The following is a 5759-nucleotide window of genomic DNA, read 5'->3' on the forward strand; positions in this document are numbered from 1 at the left end:
GAGAAGGGGACAACAGAGGATGAGATGGTTGGATGGCATCACTGACTCAATGGAATTGAGTTTGGGTAAACTCTGGGAGTTGGTGATGGACAGGGAGACCTGGCGTGCTGTGATTCATGGGGTCACAGTCAGACACGACTGAGCAACTGAACTAAACTGAGTGAGAATTTGGTGCATGAGAGCTCAACCCAGTGGTCCGTGACATGGGTGGAAGGTGGGAGGAAGGTACAAGAGAGAGGAGGTATATGGATACCTATCTACCGCTGATTCATGTTGAGGTATGGCAGAAAGCAAGATAATGTTGCAAACCAATTATCCTTCAATTAAAAATAAATAAAATTTAAAAATTAATTAATTAAAAATTAAAATCACAATACACCATTTTACCGGAGAAGGAAATGGCAATCCACTCCAGTTTTCTTGCCTGGAGAATCCCATGGACAGAGGAGCCCGGCAAGCTACCGTCCATGGGGTTGCAGAAAGTTGGACACAACTGAGCAACAAACACACACACCATTTTATGGGACTGGAAGTAAGGTGGGGACAATTAAGTTATACATATCACAAATGTAAGGGCACATAACCTTTGACTGTATGGATCACAATAAACTGTGGAAAATTCTGAAAGAGATGGGAATACCAGACCACCTGACCTGCCTCTTGAGAAACAGTTAGAACTGGACATGGAACAACAGACTGGTTCCAAATAGGAAAAGGAGTATGTATGTCAAGGCTGTATATTGTCACCCTGCTTATTTAACTTATATGCAGAGTACATCATGAGAAATGCTGGGCTGGAAGAAGCACAAGCTGGAATCAAGATTGCCAAGAGAAATACCAATAACCTCAGATATGCAGATGACACCACCCTTATGGCAGAAAGTGAAGAGGAACTAAAAAGCCTCTTGTTGAAAGTGAAAGTGGAGAGTGAAAAAGTTGGCTTAAAGCTCAACATTCAGAAGACGAAGACCATGGCATCTGGTCCCATCACTTCATGGGAAATAGATGGGGAAACAGTGGAAACAGTGTCAGGCTTTATTTTGGGGGGCTCCAAAATCACTGCAGATGGTGCTTGCAGCCATGAAATTAAAAGACGCTTACTCCTTGGAAAAGTTATGACCAACCTAGACAGCATATTAAAAAGCAGAGACATTACTTTGCCAACAAAGGTCCATCTAGTCAAGGCTATGGTTTTTCGAGTGGTCATGTATGGATATGAGAGTTGGACTATGAAGAAAGCTGAGCGCTGAATTGATACGTTTAAACTGTAGTGTTGGAGAAGACTCTTGAGAGTCCCTTGGGCTGCAAGTCCCCTGGGCTCCAACCAGTCCATCCTAAAGGATATCACTCCTGGGTGTTCTTTGGAAGGACTGATGCTGAGGCTGAAACTCCAATACTTTGGCCACCTCATGCAAAGAGCTGACTCACTGGAAAAGACCCTGATGCTGGGAGGGATTGGGGGCAGGAGGAGAAGGGAGCGACAGAAGATGAGATGGCTGGATGGCATCACCGACTCAATGGACATGAGTTTGAGTGAACTCCGGCAGTTGGTGATGGACAGGGAGGCCTGGCGTGCTGTGATTCATGGGGTCGCAACAAGTCAGACACGACTGAGACTGAACCGAACTGAACCTTGACTCTCTTCTAGAAACGGATCCTGCAAATCTCACAAGTTCATTAGGATACATCTATAATTCACTTTGGTAGTATTTGAAATAGTGAAAAGCTAGAAAGTTATGAAATTATGACACATCCAACTGAACACTCTGCAGGCTATAAGCAAGGTCATCTATATGTACCGACATGGAAAGAGATCTATGATATTTACAACAGGCAAAGCAAGTTGCAAAAAAGGACAGATCCTATTTGTTGTGAAAAAATGTGTACATATATTTATATATGCTTAGAAATTTTCAAAAACCATTAATATTAATTACTGTAATAGCAAAGATTCCCAGTGATATGAAAAGGAACTTTTAGTTTGCTTTTTATATCCTTTTGCACTGGTTTAGCTTTTAAACATGCGCAACATGCAAAATTTACATTGCACGTTACAAAAAACGCTATTTTCAAATCTACACAATGCCCAACCATATAAAGACTTCATCCCTTCGGTTCCTGTTACAGAAATTTACTTTTCACTGTTGTCTTTTAATCTGGAGTCTTTACATTTTTTTCACTTTAATTTTCTAAAAAGCCACCACATATATTCATTCATTGATTCAACCAGTTGTTACTGACGATATACTTTATGCCAGGCACTATGGTAAGGCAGAAAAATGAAGAGCGGGGCACCAGGGGAGGACTATAACCAAATGCACATGTACATAATAATTAGTAGTGAGTGCTACGAAGACCTAAATTTTCAGATGCTGAAATGTCCAAATGTCGTGTACTCCCACGTGTGCATAGTACATATATTTACCTAAGCGTGCTCAGTCGCCTCCGGCTCTTCGGGACCCCATGGACTGAAGCCAGTCAGGTTTCTCTGTCCAAGGCAAGAATACTGGAGCGAAAAGCCATTTCCTTCTCCAGGAGATCTTCCTCACCCAGCCATAGAACCTCCTGCTCCTCCGTTTCCAGCATGGGCAGGCGAATTCTTTACCACTCAGCTATCTGGGAAGCCCCATATTTACCCATACATACGTGCCTGTGTGCTAAGTGGTTTGTCTTCACCCGTGCATATATAAATGCTACTGAATTAAAGTGTCATTTGGATAAATTATTCTGGGAAATTTCCCAAATTAATCTTTCTCCTGCATTCATTATAATGAATTTAGTGCAAATTATTTTTTAATAGCAAAGTTTTTTTTTTTTCTTTTTTATATATTGTATTGGTTTTGCCATACATCAACATGAATCCGCCCACAGGTATATACGCAAAGGTTTTTTTTCTTTCTTTTTTTGGTTGTGTCAATTTAGGAAAATTACTTAGCTACTGCAGGCCTTAGTTTTCTCCTCCGCCAAGTGGAGGATGTACTTCTCGGGTCTGCTGTCTCGGGGAGAATTTTCTGCGCTGATCAGAGTGTTCACAGCAGCGCCCGGCACCCAGGGGCGTGGGGGTGGGGCGGGTCCGGTAAAGCGCAGCTGGGCTCGGGTGGCGCAACGGGCCGGCTCTCCGGAGAGGCGCGGCGTTCTCACTGTGGACCAGGTGAGAATCGCGGCGCTTTCAAAGACTTTTCATCCAAGCATTTCTGCCCAGCGATTTCTCTTTCAGGGCGCGCAGCGGCTGCAGGGCGTCAACTCCCCCAGGATCAGCCAACCACCCAGCTCTACTTCTTGAGCGCATCACAAGCTAAAGCCGCCCTGCGCTACTAAACTCAAGTCCACAGACGCCCCCCAGCCGCCCTACGCGTCCGGAGCTGACTTGGCTCTGGGTAGGCGGTAGCCTCGCTTCTAAAGGCGGCTGTTCGTTTAAATTCTGGCGCCACTCCCGCGCCACGTAGAGCCAGTCTCGGAAGCGACGGACAGCGGCGCGGCAGCGGGCGTGCGCCCGGAGCTGGACGTGCGCGCCGCAGAGGGGCGGTGCGCGCACCACGCCGTGGAACGAGCCCCCGAAAGAAAAGAGCCGCCTGGCGCGCTCTCGCTCCTCCCGTCAGGAACGCCCCCGTGCTCTCCAGGGTCCAATAGAGGCGAGAGGGAGGGGCGGCCGCCGGCTGGCTCAGGAGAGACTATATAAGGAACTGCAGGCGGCGGAGTTCGGTCTTTTACGTCGGAACTTGGAAGCGGATCACAGCTGTCAGGTGAGTACGCGTTGCTGGCGGTCGTGCGCGCGAACCTGGGTGGTGCAGCTTGGGTTGGGGAATGCCATACGGTAAAAAGAGTTCAGAAATTGAGTGTTAGAATGCGGCGTTTAGTATTTACACATGGAAAACGCGCCGCCGGACCGCCACATGTCCCATGTCACGGTGGCGACCGGCTTCGAGCTTAGGCGTGCGTAGGCTGCTGCTTGTTGGTCCTGGCGCTGCGCGCGGCCGTATTACTAAGCCGGCTGGATAATGCTGAACGACGCACGGGAAACGACCACATTCCTGAGATTTGGGGCGGGAGTTAGGCTTAACGTTGACTTACAGGCCTTAGATACGTCGTCATATCAACAGTTAATCGGCAGCTCCTGACTGCGTGAAACTTGAGTTGTATTGTGCCCAGGTGGCGCTGTGTGCAAATCAGATTGTTGGAGGGGAAGGTTTTAGTGCTGAAAACCTTAAGCTATGACCTTCTATGACAATCCTTAATTTTTTAATATATTTATCCTTCCGCAGGTTAATAAATTGGTATCCCGCAGGAACATGGATTTCGGTGTAGCGGAACTGTTACATGGAGGTGCTAAGGTAAGCTTATAAGCTAAACCTGTTGATTTACAGGTTGATCAACCTGTAAAGATGATCATTTGAAATTGTATTCTTTTTTTTTAGATGCAAAGATACATTTCCAAACATGCTGGACAATATTGGCTGGAAAATGACTTGGTTAAAATCTGATGGTCTTACCAGGTATGTGTTCGACTAGTACTTAGAATCTCTATATGTTTAGTCCACGTGTAGATTAAAATGAGAAAAATATTTTTGTTTTTTAACAGCATTCTGCAGGTTGATGAATACTAATGAAGCTGTGGGTGTCACTGAGCAGCTTCATTTTAAAGTAAGTTACCCTGACTTAATATCTGTGCAGTAATTCTGTCTGGTTTGTGGTAAATGTCCGTGTGGTGTAGCTTAATGGATTTTGGTCTGATGAATGATGAAACCTATCCCGAAGCTGATAACCTGAAGAAAAGCATGTACGGATTCGGCTTCTGAGACAAGACTAATATTCAGATATGAAAACAAGTTTTATAACAGATTTCTGTTAGGCTATGTCTCATAGAGAAAAACTCAATTCACAGAGTGGTGTTTTCTGTGCCAACAGTGAGGGGTTGCTGTCTGCCTGTTAAAAGAAGTTGGTGTGCTGTGACATTTTGAAGGTGGAAACATTTCTGTGAGTAGAGATGTTTTGCTTCAAAATCAGTAAACATTGTGTCCTTGGTCTTACCTATGATGATCCTATCCCGAACCTGAATTTCTGTTGAAAAAACTTATACGGATCTGGCTTCTGAGGTGGACCGTTATGAGGACAATAGCATTTTTGAAAATTGTTTTAAGTAATGTTGATGGTTTTGTAAATCTCAAATGTTTTTCCTTTCCTAGGGCTAGTGCTGCGAGATTTACTTGTCTCTCTTATGAAAATCTGGTGATTGGGAAAACCTCCAACGGATGTGGGGAGAAAGTTCAAGATGAATTATATTTTTACATTGGTTTGTAAATAGATTCTGAACCAGTATCGAGTCTAGATAATGCATCCGTAAGAGTCAAGGCATTTCTGTTTGACCATGACACTGCTGTAGAATCATAACCTGTTAATCAGTGTATTACTTTCTATTTTGAATGGAAAATTCTTTTCTAGTTATCTAGCCTTGTAACTAAATAATTGTGAATAGCCTTTGGTTCCCTGTCTGTCTGAATTGAGTTTAAAACTGTGATTGTAATTACACCAAGTTAAAGTGTGTACTCTTGTGGTGGAATCTTAAGTCAGGTTTCTAGGGAGATATGATTTGGTTTGGCAAGAATAAGTAATGTGGAAAACATTAGCTTCAATCAGGGTTGGGGTGAGAGCAAAGTGGGAGAGATGGGACCAGTTAACAGAGAGGGAAGGTCACTGATAAAATCTGGGTTAAAACTGGTCAAGCATTGTATGGAATGGGTTAGTGTAAACAATAGTAGCAT

General features: G+C 44.3%; 1 long non-coding RNA gene and 2 other non-coding genes across 3 annotated transcripts; all 3 read left to right on the forward strand.

The window, feature by feature from the left end:
- The first annotated feature begins 4573 nt into the window (after nucleotides 1-4573).
- On the forward strand, nucleotides 4574-5475 carry LOC120862755. The gene is made up of 3 exons (XR_005720838.1): nucleotides 4574-4641; nucleotides 4906-4974; nucleotides 5184-5475. It is a non-coding gene; the product is annotated as an uncharacterized LOC120862755 (long non-coding RNA).
- LOC120863154 lies at nucleotides 4730-4799 on the forward strand. Its single transcript, XR_005720951.1, has one exon. It is a non-coding gene; the product is annotated as a small nucleolar RNA SNORD50 (small nucleolar RNA).
- Nucleotides 5026-5095, forward strand: LOC120863153. Its single transcript, XR_005720950.1, has one exon. It is a non-coding gene; the product is annotated as a small nucleolar RNA SNORD50 (small nucleolar RNA).
- Nucleotides 5476-5759: the final 284 nt, after the last annotated feature.

The sequence above is a fragment of the Oryx dammah genome, unplaced genomic scaffold (genome assembly GCF_014754425.2).
Source record: "Oryx dammah isolate SB20612 unplaced genomic scaffold, SCBI_Odam_1.1 HiC_scaffold_4, whole genome shotgun sequence".
In the NCBI taxonomy this organism is placed as follows: domain Eukaryota; kingdom Metazoa; phylum Chordata; class Mammalia; order Artiodactyla; family Bovidae; genus Oryx; species Oryx dammah.